At 42.2% G+C, this 15,111-nt stretch overlaps 1 long non-coding RNA gene across 1 annotated transcript; it reads right to left on the bottom strand.

Annotated features, from left to right (window-relative positions):
• Nucleotides 1–7,656: 7,656 nt before the first annotated feature.
• LOC142046251 (uncharacterized) lies at nt 7,657–13,031 on the bottom strand. Its single transcript, XR_012655138.1, has 3 exons — nt 11,837–13,031; nt 8,645–8,738; nt 7,657–8,052 (listed from the first exon to the last, which is right to left on the bottom strand). It is a non-coding gene; the product is annotated as an uncharacterized LOC142046251 (long non-coding RNA).
• Nucleotides 13,032–15,111: the final 2,080 nt, after the last annotated feature.

Consider the following 15,111-nt stretch of genomic DNA (forward strand, 5'->3'; position numbering starts at 1 on the left):
AGCTGAAAACTTTGCAACCAATTAAAATCCTGCTTCTAAATAGAACTGTGTCACAAATGCTTATTAAGAATCAAATTCAGCATCTGGGAGCTTGATACTGAAATACTCATTTAACATAAACTATGAATAACATCTCAGTGTATCAGTTTTCAGGTATTGGCTCAAAAAACCAGGTCAAATTCAGATTTTTCTGAAATGACACAGTAGACTTGAGCGACAGATTTGTGGACCTGATGATGAACTATGCTACTATAGCTCAGAAAATTTGTTTATTTTGATTTTCTTTTCCTTTGGTCACATTTTGCAGTTGCATCACAGCTTTTATGGTGCAGAGAAAACTAAACCAGAATGTCACCACTCTTTACATCTAAAAAGTCTTGATTGGCTATTAAAAGGAATTAAGTTGCACATTGAGGTTCACTGTTTGATATTTTTGAAGAGGAAGAATAGGTTCTTAGGAGACCAAAGAGAGCCAATGTATTTTATGATTAAAAACACCTGTCTGCAATGAAACAATGAAATAACATTGCAGTTCCAATATGTTTTAATTGATTTGTGTATGTTATGCTATTTGTTGTGTTTATGTTCTCATTTGTCAATGGCTATGTCTGCAGAGTAAGATTTGTGTTGCACATCAGTCAGTCAGGTGATGGATAGATACAATCATCAGGCTGAATCATATAATGCAGACTGAATCCACTATTTGTCCAACATGGAAAATTAAAAGTTTAAGAAATAGAGCTGCTGACTTAATAAATCTAGGGAGCTAATGTAAAAATCTCACTGCATTTAAGAGATTATAGTTCAATTCCCAGTGCTGCCAAGTGGGAGTTACAAGTACAGCAGGAAGAGAACAGTGCACCCATTTTATACAGTACAGAAATCTGAAAGTCTGCCTGATAAATTCCCAAAACTACGGGGTCAACTTCAGAAAAATATACTCTGATTAAATTTTGCATCACTGAAGCCACTGCAGGTGGTAGCTGTCTTCCTGCTAACAGTGGGCATCATTTGGGGTTTCCAGAAGTATGTGGCCCACAGAGTAAAACCCTATAGAACCAGTTTGGAGGCTACCACTTCTATATTAGTCATGTTTGATATATAAACAAGGGGGCGGATCCCAGCCTCTTTTTTTCATCTCTAGGGCCTGGAAAGTTGCCCTAATGGAGTTGTTGAGGATTCCCCCAATGTGAGGAAATCCCTGACTGGATTAGAACAGATGTAGAAAGCTCTACATCTCTTCTTCCTTTCCCTTCCCACCTCCCCCCGCACAGCAGGATAGGAGATTGGAGGGTTTGTGGCCAGAATATGGTCTTCATGATGTTAAAACCAATATTAAAATGCTGTATCTTAGAGATTGGGGGGCAGAGAGATAGCGCTGGATAGCTAGCAGGAGATAGCGCTGGCACCCTCTTCAGCTCCATGCCCATAAACTTGAAGACACTATTTTCATCTGGTATTGCCACCTCCTTCAGGCCAAAATGAGCATGCTTAAAAACCCAGACTAGAAACCCATAAGACTGGAAGCCAGAAGTAATTCAACTCTGATCTTGTCTGTGACAGGAATTTGACAAATGGTCTTTGTCTGTAAAATTAAAATAATAATATTTGCCTGCCTTAAAAGGATGTTGTGAGGATGGATTAGCTAATGCTGTAAAGTGCTATTTATGGCAAGTATTATTCTAATATAGACTGTAGGGTTAGTACTGTCCTTGACAGGCATCTTGAACTGCTGAGGAACCAAATGAAGTCCTGAAATTTGAGGGCAATTGAGGTCCCATGATGAATGAAGATAGCTTATCCCTGTTGATTTTTATGGAGCTGACTTCAGTCTAACTGCAGGAACTGAATACTAAGGATAATCCTTTGTTTGGAAAAATCCTACCTCTCCTCTGCTCCTATGAAGAAATAGGAGGAGAGGAAATACTGAGGGGACTAGGCTTGGTTCACTTGTGTATATTTGGGACTGGTAATAGGTCCCAAATGCTAGAAAGAATTGATATTAGAAGACAGAAAAATATTCATTTTCTTGAATCTTAATCCTGTGATGCAGAAATAGTGAGGTGTTCTGAGAGGTGAAAAAGTGCTTTATATATGAGGGAATTAGATGCATCATTACCATTCTCAACCTAATTAACATTCTTGCTCTTCAGGATTAAATGAGGTCTGCAACTTGCCTGTCAGGCATGGATGGAAGAAAAAATTTTGTCCTGAGGGTGAAAAGGATGAAGCTAATGCTGTAGAGTGAAGGAGACTGGGAAATGAACTATAATAAACTGGCTCTACCTGTGAGCTTAGTATTCTTTTTCAAGAACAGAATTTTAAGAATTATTTTGAAGCCCAATGCTGCAGCTACTCTCCATGCAGAATTTCCTTTGAAGACAATGGCATGGGAGTTGTATCTGGAGTGGCAACAGGATCAGACCCTTTGTAAATAATTCCTTTTTGTCAGCTGTGATGGCACCAGGAATCCTTTGCATATAAAAGTTATTTAACATAGCCTCTGAGTTATAACACACTAAGCAGTCTGGCAGGTTTTCTGTAATAGCTGCAATTTGGGGCCAGATGCTGATTCTCTTATTCTGCAGATTTGTACCTTATTCCACAGGTCACTTCATTGACTTCAGTGGAAGAAGTCATGAAGTATGGAGAACAAGGGAGGTATCCATATTATTTTTATGAATAGTTTATGTACCTCAGTTTAACTGCTTGATATACTGACTGACTGAATGGAGTTAAATCAAAGGGGCTGTTAACATGAGCAACCAGGAAAGAGAGAGTAGACATCATCAAGGAAAATGCAAAGGGTCCTTATGAGAACAATGGGAGAGCTAATAATATTGTTTAAGGCCAGGGACCACCAGATCATCTACTCTGACCTCCTATATATCACAGGTCACCAACACCCATACACTAAACCCAACAACTGAAACTGGACCAAAGTATGACAACCCTTGTAATTGGATTGGAAGGACCAAGATGCACCAATGCCTCTCCAATGGTAGAGACTTGATTGGGAAAGCCTACCATTCCAGCCCTAAGCTCAAAAGAACATTAAACCATTAAAACACTTGCCTGGAGAGGAAGTGGGGTGACCAGTAGCAGCTGTTCAGGTGAGAGACACAGAGTATGTTTACACTGGAAAAAAAAAAAAGACCCATAGCAATGAATCTGAGGCTGCAGCAACTGATTTGGGTTCACAGGGCTTGCACTATGAGACTAAACATCTAAATGTCTATTTTTAGACCATAGTGCAAGTCTGAGACAGGTGATCCTGGCTCTGAGACTCACTTTTGAGGTGTGAAAAGGTGGGTTGTAGCTTAGCTCTTATTTTGCAGTGTAAAAATACCCTGAGATGGGAAGAGAATGCAGCCCGGGTGAGGCAGAGAGTCTGCAGCATTCATCTGAGGCACCTGGGCTTGCCTGACATTTGAGAGGTCACAGCTTTTAGGCAAGACCCTAGGGAGGCAAACGTATTTGGGGTTCTTAATCCTTTTATCTTGCATGGTGCTTTTGGACTTATAGGCAAGGTGTCTATTTAGAAGCAGCAGTTGTGAATCAGTTTAACTAGCCATTGGTCACAGGCTCCCTGACAGAAGGTACCAGTATGTTGGGTCTGTCTGGTTAACATGGCTGAAAACAGGGGCTGCCACCCCATCATCCAGTCTGAATGTAATTACTGTGGGACTTTGCTCTGAGACTGTTGAAAGTAGGGGAACCTGTCACCTGCACTCATGACAAACAGCAGTCTAAAGCATCTTGTAACTGTGACAGGATAGTGTGCATGGGAGTGTTGTAGTCTGGTGACCCAGACTAAAGGGGTGAACAGTGAAGTTCTGCTCTGGCAGAAGAATGAGTAGGGGCCTATCACTTGGAAAGAATGCCTATAGGAAAGACTGGAGGAGAGAACAAAGGTACAGCTTGTCCCTGAGCCATTACATGGAGTATGGTGTGATACAATGTAAATAAGGGTATCAGACACTAGGTCTCAGGGAATGGCTCAGAACTATTTGAGTAAACATTTTGTTAAATCAAATAATGAATCTGCTTAAGTTATGTTCATGCTATTTTTATGTTTGCTTTCCACAAATATTATAATGACTGAGTTTGTCAGTGGGAATATGCAAATTTTAAACTGTTAGAGAAAATTACTTAATTTTAAGACTTATTCTCATTCTGCTAGGGCCACCCAGAATATTATGTTCATTCAAAATAAACCAAAGCAGATCAAATTTCAGACACTGAATACTGTCCAAAAATTGCTCCTGGACAATCTACAGCCCCAGGGTTATTTATAGACATGATTTCAAATAATGAATATTGGAAAAAAAATGTATAGACAATTAAAAAAGAAACAGGCTAAATTTGCTGAATAAATTATGTACTTCCTTTTCATAATCTCCAAAATACACATGAAAGATGAAGTCAGGTTCCCACCCCAGCAAATGATGAATGAATGATTCTCTGTTAATATAAAATTATTTAATGTGCTGTATTTCTCTCCAACACTAACGTGAGTTATTATATTCTTAAATTTTGTTTTGATTTACTGCTGGTAGAAAAACCGGACAAGTTGTTAGTGAGCAGTTCATATCTATAGTAGATGTTTGTTAAAATAATGAAAATAAACCTTTTTTTAAAATATTGATTTTTCTGTTAGACTCACTGTGCAGAAGCAGAAGTGAATATTTTCTATGGGACAGGACTGACAATCACCCTCTTTAGCAGGCCTTCAGCTCTCTGACTATGCTGGGTTTATTTTTCTTGCATGAATGTTCTTTTCCCCTGGTGCAATGTCTGAGCTCCGTTGAAAATGCTGGGCAGTCATTCTTCCACAGTTTGATTGTTTTGTCACTTTCTGGCGCTGCTGATGGGGAGATGCATTTTCTATTGGGTAAAATTGTACAGACATATTTCCCTGCTTGACAGAAAGTGAGCCATGAGGATTTCCTGCCAAGCAACATCCATATCCAGTGTTGTGAAGGTTCTCACTTTTCTTTTGGCTGAGGTGGCACTTCCCAACTCTTCTGTAATTGTCACTCCACATTAATTTTACAAAGAGTAAGTCCACTAGAATACAGGAAACCAAATGCCTAGACTTCAGAGAAACTATTTCAGTAACTGAAAATCTGAGGCTGCATTATACCCAGGATTTCTTAGAGACAAATTTTATTCCCAAATGCATTGCAATTGTTATAATGCTTCTGCACTGGGAAGAGTAGGAACACAAAGGGGGATTTGTGAAGACCGAGGAGGACAGGTTCTTGTACTATCTGTGTAACAGAGCACAGTGCTGCAGTGGCTTCCTTCTGTCCAGGTGTGAAGGAATATGGGGATCAGGTAGGGGTGCCCTTGAAGAAGAGTGAAGATGTAGATCTGCCACTACACACATTTACCAACCATTCCTCCATACAGAGGGCAATTAGCTGCAGGACACGGGTGTTATGGTTAAAAAAAGCAATATTTTTTCCCTGGATCATGGAGCTGCAGGACTTCCTGTGATTCCATCATGCATTCCTTGCTGAAAATACCAGCTCACAGCACAGTTGCTCAGGCTGTACATTAACATTTGGAATTGTGGCCCAGTACCATTGGTCTGCAGCATGTGCAGTCAATGACACCAGTGCAAAGTGGGTGTAAAATGCTGCCAAATCAGAATGGTAATATTTTATACCCACTTTACACTTACTTTTTTGCACAAGTGTAAATGACTATACACCTCTACTCTGATATAATGTGAACCGATATAACACGAATTTGGCTATAACACAGGAAAGCAGCACTCCAGTGGGGCGGGGCTGTGCACTCCAGTGGATCAAAGCAAGTTTGATATAACGCGGTTTCATCTATAACATGGTAAGATTTTTTGGTTCCCGAGGACAGCGTTATATCGAGGCAGAGGTGTACAAGTTGCAAGGCAACAGGAAACCAGCTTCTCTGAATCTACTTTCTTCTGTTGTGTTAAACTCAGTTGAGTTCAGTGTTCAATTTAGCTTCCTTTTCAAGATGGGGTAAGAGGAGAAGAGGGAATCTTGTGCTATTCTACAAGCTTCAACCCAGACTAAAATAGTTTTACAAAGCTTGTCTCGCATACTTGACTGTTGTTGAGCAGAGTGGAACTTTCCAGAAAGTTTCACTTGGATGAGAAGCCTCTGTCAATCATAAGTCTTAAAGGTCAATTGTTTATAGAGAAAAATACAACTAAGGACTATTTTAAATTAGAAGTGAGCTGCATCTGAATGACACTCACTCCAGCCTTGCAGAATCATAATCTAGTCCTCCACCCTTAGTACAGCACGATAATGAAGAAAAATTAATGATAAGACAGTAGGAACCCAGTACTGCAAATCCTTCATGCAAATAGTTCTGTTAACTTCAAGGGGACTAATAACATTAGTAACCACTAAAGGTTTAATCCTTCAAGATACTGAGCACTCACGGGAGGTGCTAAGTGTCTACAACGCTCATTGAAGTCAATGCTCAGCATCTTGTAGGCTTTAGCTATAAATGTGTACAGCTTTGCAGGAATGAGACCTATAGTTTTTGAAGGCTAGTTTATTCAAATGTGAAAATGAGCTGTTTATGGAAAAGAAAATGTAAAAATACTTCTAGAAAAGAAACTTGGGAGGAGGATAAGAGGTTAAACATTTGATCACAAATCAGCTATCTGTAATACATAATATATGACTAATGACAGGATTAAAAGTATCCATGTGGAACGTGAGGAATTAATTAGCTATAAAACAGAGACCAGGATGATATTCTTTTGCAAGGGGGAAAAAACAAAGTCTTTCAACAAAAAGACCCAAAAAGGTGGTGACTGTGGTTTCATTTTCTTTCACCATGATCTAGTTATTCTAGGGGAGTGACAATTTTAATAACTGATGTGAAATAAAACCCAATAAAGTAGGAAGGTATGTCACCCTGCCAGCACAGATAAATTCACAGACTGTTATTTTAATTAATGTGTAAACCTCAAAAGGAAAGTCTCCATTTTCCTTTAGTGAGCTATTCTTAGAACTTACAGAATTTCCTAACCCCTGATAGGAAGAGGAGATTTTAACCTTACCCTGTCAAACTTAATGGCTAGATCACAGGTGTTACAAGAAGGGGAATTCCAAGTCATCCTAATTAAACAGCATCACATGAAAGAATTATATTTGGTTACCCTTTAGAGGGATATGTTCTCAAAAGAGAGAGGGAATTTATGAATTGCTCCTCCATGCATGACTGTATCCTGTAGGACTGAGCTATTTTTGATTTCTAAAAACCTCACACAACTATAACCTCAGTATACATCTCCAACCATGCAATGGCGTTATTAGATTTACAGCTAGACAGATAACTAATTCCTTGGAGGAGATATTTTATTGCTTAACTATCCAGACTTTACAATCTGAGGCAAAAGACAATAAAAGCACTGTTGAATCCCCTCTAACATATTGGGAATCCTTTAAACCCTATCCGAGAAACTTTATATTTTTCAAAATTGCAGCTAAAAGGAACATCACCCAGCCAATACAAAAGACCTTTACCCAAAGAGATTTTAAGACAGGGTAAGAACAGGAGAGAACAAAACTCTAAGCATATTAACTAAGATGATAAGAGACTTGCAAAACTCTTTAGTGATGACTGCAATAAATAGAAGTGCATCAGCATCTACAACATAGGCCCAGATCCTCAAAGGTATTGAGGTGGAGGATCTGGGCTTATTAGTTCCTGATTTCTATTTACCGTAAGGCCCCTTCACGCTCTTCTAGCTGAGCAAAGGGCCTTAATATCTAATTTACATCCACTTGATGGTCCTGTTATGCTACCTGTGTTTTAGATGGCATTTAGTTTGAAAAATATTTGGGGTCATGGTGGATAATCAGCTGATTGATCCCAGTGTGACACTGTGACCAAAAGGGCTAATGCAATCTCTGGATGCATAAATAGGAATCTTGAGTAGGAGTAGAGAGGGTATTTTACCTCTATTTGGCATTGGTATGACTGCTGTTGGAATACTGTGTCCAGTTCTGGTGTCCACAATTTAAGAAGGATGTTGAAAAACTGGAGTGTTCAGAGAAAAGCCATGAGAATGATTAATGGATTAGGATGCCTGCCTTACTGTGACAGACTCAAGGAGCTCCCTCTGTTTAGCTTAACAAAGAGAAGGTGAAGGGATGATTTGGGCTTTGTCTACCCTGCCACTTACTGCGCTGAAACTTTCTTTGCTTAGGGGTGTGAAAAAACACCCCCCCTCCCTGAGCGATACAAGTTTCAGGACTGTAAAGTGGCAGTGTAGATAGCGCTACAGCGCTGGGAGCCATGCTCCCAGCCAGGGCCGGCTCTAGGTACCAGCGTTCCAAGCTTGTGCTTGGGGCGACACTTTTCAAGCACTCCAGTTTTTTTTTGTGCTTCAGTAGTGGCACTCCGCACCCCCCCCTTTTTTTTTTGCTTGGGGCGGCAAAAAACCTGGAGCCAGCCCTGTTCCCAACACTGGTAGCTATTCCCCTCACAGAGATGGTTTTATTACAGTGCTCGGAGAGCTCTCTCCCAGTGCTGGAGCTGCGACTACACAGCCATGTTAAAGTGCTGCCACAACAGCTCTTTAATGTCGGCTGTGTAGATATACCTTTATGTACAGTCTCTTAGTACCTACCTGGGAACAAATATTTACTAATGGGCTGTTTGGTCTTGCGGAGAAAGATATAACATGATCCAATCATTAGAAGTTGAAGCTAGACAAATTAATACTGGAAAAAAGGCATAAATTTTTAACAGTGAGATTAATTAACCATTGGAACAATTTACCAAGGGTCACGGTAGGCCCTCCATCACTGACAATTTTTAAATCAGGATTGGATGTTTTTCTAAAATATGAGCTCCAGGAGTTATTTTGCGGGAATTCTATGGCCTCTGTTATACAGGAGGTCAGACTAGATCAGGGGTCTCAAACATGTGGACCATGGGGCTCTTCTGTGCAGCCTGCCAAGCTCCCTACCCCTCTGCCTACCTCCAGCCCAGGGGTGGGCAAACTACAGCCTGTGGGATTGCCCCCCGTGGCACCGTGAGCTCCGTGCCGCTCCCTTAAGTGGCTGTCAGCATGTCCCTTTGTGCTGGAGGGGAGGGGAAAGGAGGCAGAGGGCTCCTGCGTTGCCTCGCTTCAAGGCACCGCCCCCCCGCAGCTCCCATTGGCCGGGAACAGGGAACCGCGGACAATGGGAGTTTTGTGGGAGGTACTTGGAGGAGCAGCAGTGGAGCCCTGTGTCCACCCCCGCTCCCCCAGGGGCTGTGGTTCTGGCTGCCTCCTGGAATGGAGCGGAGCAGCGCAGGGTCAGGAGCCTGCCCTGGCCCCGATGTGCACCGCTGCCACCCTGGAGCTGCTCTAGGTGAGCGGCGCCAGGCCGGCGCTCGCACCCTGCACCCTCCTGCACCCCAATTTCCTGCCTTGAGCCCCCTGCCACATCTCGCACCCCTCCTGCACCACAGCTCCCTGCCCTGAGCCCTTGCTGCACCCTGCACCCCTCACGCCTCTTGCACCCCTCACCCCTCTTGCACCCCACACACTAACTCCCTGCCCTGATCCCCCTGCTGCACCCTGCACACCTCCTGTACCTCCTGGTGACAGGGAAGGGGCAGCGTTGGGGTGGGGACTCTGGGGAAGGGGGTGGAAAGGGGCAGGGGGAGGGGTGGGAAGAGGTGGGGCAGGGGCCTCATGGAAGGAGTGGAGTAGAGGTGGGGCCCGGGAGCAGTGAGTTTCAACCTGTAAAAAATGGATGATTTAAAAAAACTCCCAACAAATAGAAAGATTACAGTGTTGTTGGAAGTTATATTTCAAGCCATACAATATTACTTGACTAGATATTCATCAAACAGCTACATGTACTATTTAACTAACATAAGTAACCCAGCAGGATAAAACTAACCTGGAATGCTGGACATGATGAGCTATTACTGGAAATCATGGGAAAGAATAATGATGTTTAAGAACTTTAAAAAGTTCTGTGATTGTTTCCATCTATTGAAGCAAATATGAACAGCAACCTTAGAGATCAGATCATTGATGAAATGAAGAAACTTTCTTTTAATTCTGAAGAATTTATATGCTATTTTATTCCATTATGGAGAACAGTTGAAGACAGCATTAGAACTAAACAACTGGCCTTGCTTTTTCAGGCTACTCTAAATATGTCCCCAGCAGTGGAAACTAGGTGTAATGGAGGACCCAAGCCAGGATTTTTGTCATGAGCACCTTTTGGAATCAGCTGTGGAATCATACTTCTAATGTGCAGAAGAGTGTTCACTGCCACAACTTTGTGCTTTTTGGGTCAAGGTTCACAAAAGTTGGGGAGTATGCATGAAAAAATCCTTAAAGATTTTCAGGAAAGTGCTGGGTCTGAGATTACTCAGATCACAGCAAAACGGGTAATTGCAAAAAAAGTGCAGAACTGAGAAGGCACTACCACAATATAAATAATAATAGGAACTTCACAGTGAGCACTGATCAATGATCTGATATTAGCTGTAAGTTAGACAAATCATTTGTAATGAGACTGAGAGGAACTGAAAGGTCCTGTTTAAAATCATGTTGGGTAATACTTGTGCTTGAGTTCTTCAGAATATCATTTCGTAGTCAGGAATGATGGTTCTGCCTTAGAAAACGACTCCGCTCAGAAAGATGGAATCCTGTATGAACTTTTTTTTTTTTGTTATGCATGCATTGATACTGGTGACAAGGAGTTGGAGAATAATAAGACAACTGACTGAGTGTATTGATCAAGAAATACCAGGCTAATTTATGACTTGTAAGAACAATTCAAAGTTTTTATGAGTGTAACTGCAATTGAAACAATGCGCAGTGTGAAAAAGCATCACAATAACCCTTTGCTTAAGGTACCTGCCCAATAATGTCAGCAAGAGAGGACTTTTTCAAGTTCACAGAAATCAATGAATTGACTGGAAAAGGCACAGGGGAGAGGATATTGGCTGAGATGTGAATCATAGGTATGGATCTCAGTAAAGTTTGTGGTTTTAAGTTTTGATGGAGCTAGTACAAAGCGTGGATGCTTTTCTGGAACTCAGGCATTTATTCTTAATTAGCACCTTGATATAGTACTTGTCTATTGTGCACATCACTGACTAGACATGCTGATCAGTATACTTAATAAGATCTCTTAAATTCGTAATTGTTAGGATACTGTTACAAAAACAATAACATAAATAATCCAGCTAAGAACATTATGTCAACAAGGCTTGTATTCCTAAGAAAGTACTGTAAAACACTAGGCATATTTACTGAGGCTCAATGGATGACAATCAATATGATACTCATTTTTTCCTACCAGTATTACTTATATTATTTGGATATTCTGGAAACATAAAGTTTGGGAAAAGCCAAGCTATGTTCTCTCATTCTTCACAGGATGCAGAGTTTAGCATCTCACACAATATTCTTGAAGCAGATTTGTGTGAGATAATTTCAGCCCAGTACAACAATACACCACACCTGATTTGCTTGTGGCCAACAGCAAATGTTTTCAAAGCCAGTGTCAAAGTGAACATAAATTCAATAAACTCTGCAAAAGCAAAGCAAGTGGGAAGTGATGTTGGCGTAAGGTTTTCCGTATGCTATATTGTCAAGTGACTAAATAGCAAGCTGAGTGTATTGTGAGACTTGAGACAATAGCATTATAAATGTTCACAATTTCTCCCATTTATGGATGCTTTACTTGAGCAGCTGAATGGCAGATTTGGAACTTACTATTCAACTGCCTTCAGTTTTAAACTACTCTGCTGCCTATATATTTCAGCTACTGTAGTAAACTTGAAAAATCAGTAAGCCACTACTTACCATATTTAACCTGATGATAAACATCAGGGGCTTCATTCTCCAACATGCAATTCTAGTTTTATGCTACTGTAGCACCACCGATTTCAGTAGAGTTATGCTGGAATAAAATTGGAATAAAACAGTGGAGAATTGGGTTCTAGGTCTCTGTGGGCCAGCAATGGAGAAAATACTGTCAATAAAGCATACCCAATGCCATTACTGAAACTCTGGCTCAGTTTGACTCCAAATTCTCTCACAACAGAGCAACAAGAGAACCACCTCACCCGGTCCCCACAAACTACTGCTGCAGCCACTGGGCTCCTTTTCTAAGCAATGCCATGTTGGCCATAAACCTTAGAACATTTGGTTGGAGAAAATAGGGTGCTGTTGAATGGCAATCTAATGCTTACAGATGTCAGTTGCAACAATATCAAGAAAGTTTATCTTTGCCTACTGTTCTGCAGGGGTCAGGCAGATGGTTTTCTAACCTCTGAAGACCAAGATGAATTGGTGGGTGGGCTGTGATCTTTATCTGGCCATCTCATTGAAGCTGCGAGATAGGGGGAGAAGACACCCAGAAGCCTCTTACCCTCAGCAGAGGCAACCACTTGGTTCTATTGAGAGCAGAGAAAACAGAACACACAAAAATAAGTAGAGAGAGGGATTAGCTAAGAGGGAGGGTAGGAATGGTAAAAGATTCCTGGGTTCTAGAATCAATGAAATGATCCCAGCAAACTAGCAAGATTTGGCTCAAGGATATCTTTTATGAACAGCTCCTAGAGAGTTAATTTTGCTGGACCCTGATGAACTGAAGCATGAAATGTTCATACTTAAATTCTTCTGAAGACAAATGTAAGGTAGGTTACTCAACCTAGGAACTGGCCTTTTTTTAGAGTGGTAATCAATTTTGAAGTGATGATAATTTTTCATTTTCATAGGGACAGCAACTACAACTCTGTTAGAGCATCAAGAAGATGCAACTCCATTAATTATCTAGTCAGTTTTCCAATGTGTATTAATTTGAATTTATTAACATGGGCCTGAGTCAAGAATTTTGTTCTAGATTTTCCCAATTTTCAGCATATTTATCACAGGATTTTGATTTGGTCCATTGTACAGGCAGGTTAGTTGCAAAATTTGGATCTGAATTCAAACTTTCCCAAGGTTCAAGGTTTGGTCACTGTCTTCTGAGGTTTGAACTCAATGTCTTCTCTATTTAAAGCCTTCCATGTTAGAACTCTAACTCCACCAGAGAGGTCCTTTGGGGCCATCTGCCTGTCCCAAGTCAGGATAAAGGAGGAGGGTTGGGCGTGGGGCTAGCAACGCCACCCCGTAAAAACCTTCGACCGTATCCTGTAATATGAAATTATCTTCAGCATCAGTCAAATCTTCCTTTGGTCTATGGGTCCTTACAGAAGGCTTGACGTTGTACTATGCACTCTTCTGTCTGACGTATTCTATCCAGTTCTGCTTCAGCTTCAGCTTTAATTCTACCACCTCTATGATGGTCGGACGCCACGTCTGCTCCTCTTTCTTAAACTCTAACGTCTGCAAGGATCTTCTGAACTTCTTGGTAATGCAGACAAAGGGGGGGGGCTGGTGCTAGGGTGCTCACAGGCAGAGGTGTGTGTCTCGCGCAGAGACTGGATGATCCATTGTTAGAATTCTCAGTTTATTGCCTTTACTCGCTCTCCCTGGAAGACCTTTCCAACAGCTAGCATATCACTGCTGCACAGGGAGGGCCAGACATTTCCTCTTCTAACATTGGAAAGGTCCCTTAAACGAGTCACCAGGGGCCACCCATGGCAGGCGGCTCCTAGGCCCAGCCGCCAAGCGCGGTGTTGGGGCGGAGGCGCGCGGGGGCATCTTGCTGGAGCCGCAGGGCGGCGGCAGGTGGCCTGGCAGCGTGCCGGCGGGTCGCTGGTCGGGTCAGCGGACCAGCGCGCGAGAGCGACAGGGAGGCGAGCGGCCCGTGGGCGAGTCACTCACTAACTGGGGGGCACCAGACTACTATGGGGACAAACGCGGACCCGGTCGGCACTCAAAACTTGCCCTTTTCTCACCAGGAAAAAATTAGTTCCTATACTGATGGTAAAGGTCCGAGATTCCCTGGTAATTCCATGTGATGCTGTCATCCTCTTTCCTTGTGCGAAATTGGGATCTTGGGGGACCTGGGTCGATTTCCAGGGGATGAGAGGTGAAAAAAAATGGCTAAAGTCCTCCGGGGGTTTTTTTTCTTTTCCCCCTTTGTAATCTTATTTCTACAGCAATTATAGTCCTAGTGGAAGATAGTTACATGCGCTGAATGGGTGATTTTATGGCGCCCCTGGCAACGCTCAACTCTGTTTTCAGTTGAAACCCTCCGATACCATGTTCCAAGATGCCATGGTTGCCATCCGAACCTGGACGGAGTCCCCAGCCCCAATGACATGTGGGTCCCAGATTTCAAACACCCACGGTCAATTCTGTATTTTTTCTGTCATTGCCATGCTGGTGATCCACCAGGTACTCTTGTGGGTCCGCTTATGAGGAAGATGCTACCTCCTTGACCAGGTTGTTAAAGTGCACACAGATCCAACAGAATCTCTGTCCATTGTCACTCATCTCTCCCAGGAGCGTGGGTCCCCAGATGACTTGTGTCGTATCCTGTGTGTCAGGTCGCACTGGTTTGGCATTACAGTCTCCGCAGTATGGATCGATGATGTCTTTGTTGGAGTAATCTCTAATTATTTCTGAGGTCTGTTGTAAAAACTCATCTTTGTCCTCCTCCTTTGCTGTCATGAGTTGGAGATTGCAACTGAACAAATTCTCATCTTAATCCTCTTTCATTGTTTCTTGAAGTGCTGTGATGATCCTGGATCCATGTGCTTCCCAACAATCAGTGCTCTCTTTGCCTGCTATAGAGAAACAACTTATGAGCTTACTTCCCGGTGTTGTGGTGTGCGTCGCTCTCTGTCATTGTCCTGTATATTTTAGCAACAGCTCTTCTGTAGCAGCTCGCTCTCTGTCCAGCCTGCATCCCCATCTTGGCTAATTTGGCACTAATGCTAATAAGGTCAGGTTGTTGTCTCTCTCTGCTGCAACCTGCACCGTCTTCTCTGACTTACTTGGTCTCTTCACGTTTTCCATGTGCTATGGTAATCCTCTTGGTTGCAAGAACGGTAATCGAGCGTAGGGTCCTCACCTTGCCCACCAGCGTCATGATGCTTGGAGTGAAGACCCTTCTTTTTTCCCAGATAAAAGATCTCTGTTTCTCTGGTGGTGTGGCGTTTCTGTAGCGGTTGATTTTACTGTGT

The sequence above is a fragment of the Chelonoidis abingdonii genome, chromosome 1 (genome assembly GCF_003597395.2).
Source record: "Chelonoidis abingdonii isolate Lonesome George chromosome 1, CheloAbing_2.0, whole genome shotgun sequence".
In the NCBI taxonomy this organism is placed as follows: Eukaryota; Metazoa; Chordata; order Testudines; family Testudinidae; genus Chelonoidis; species Chelonoidis abingdonii.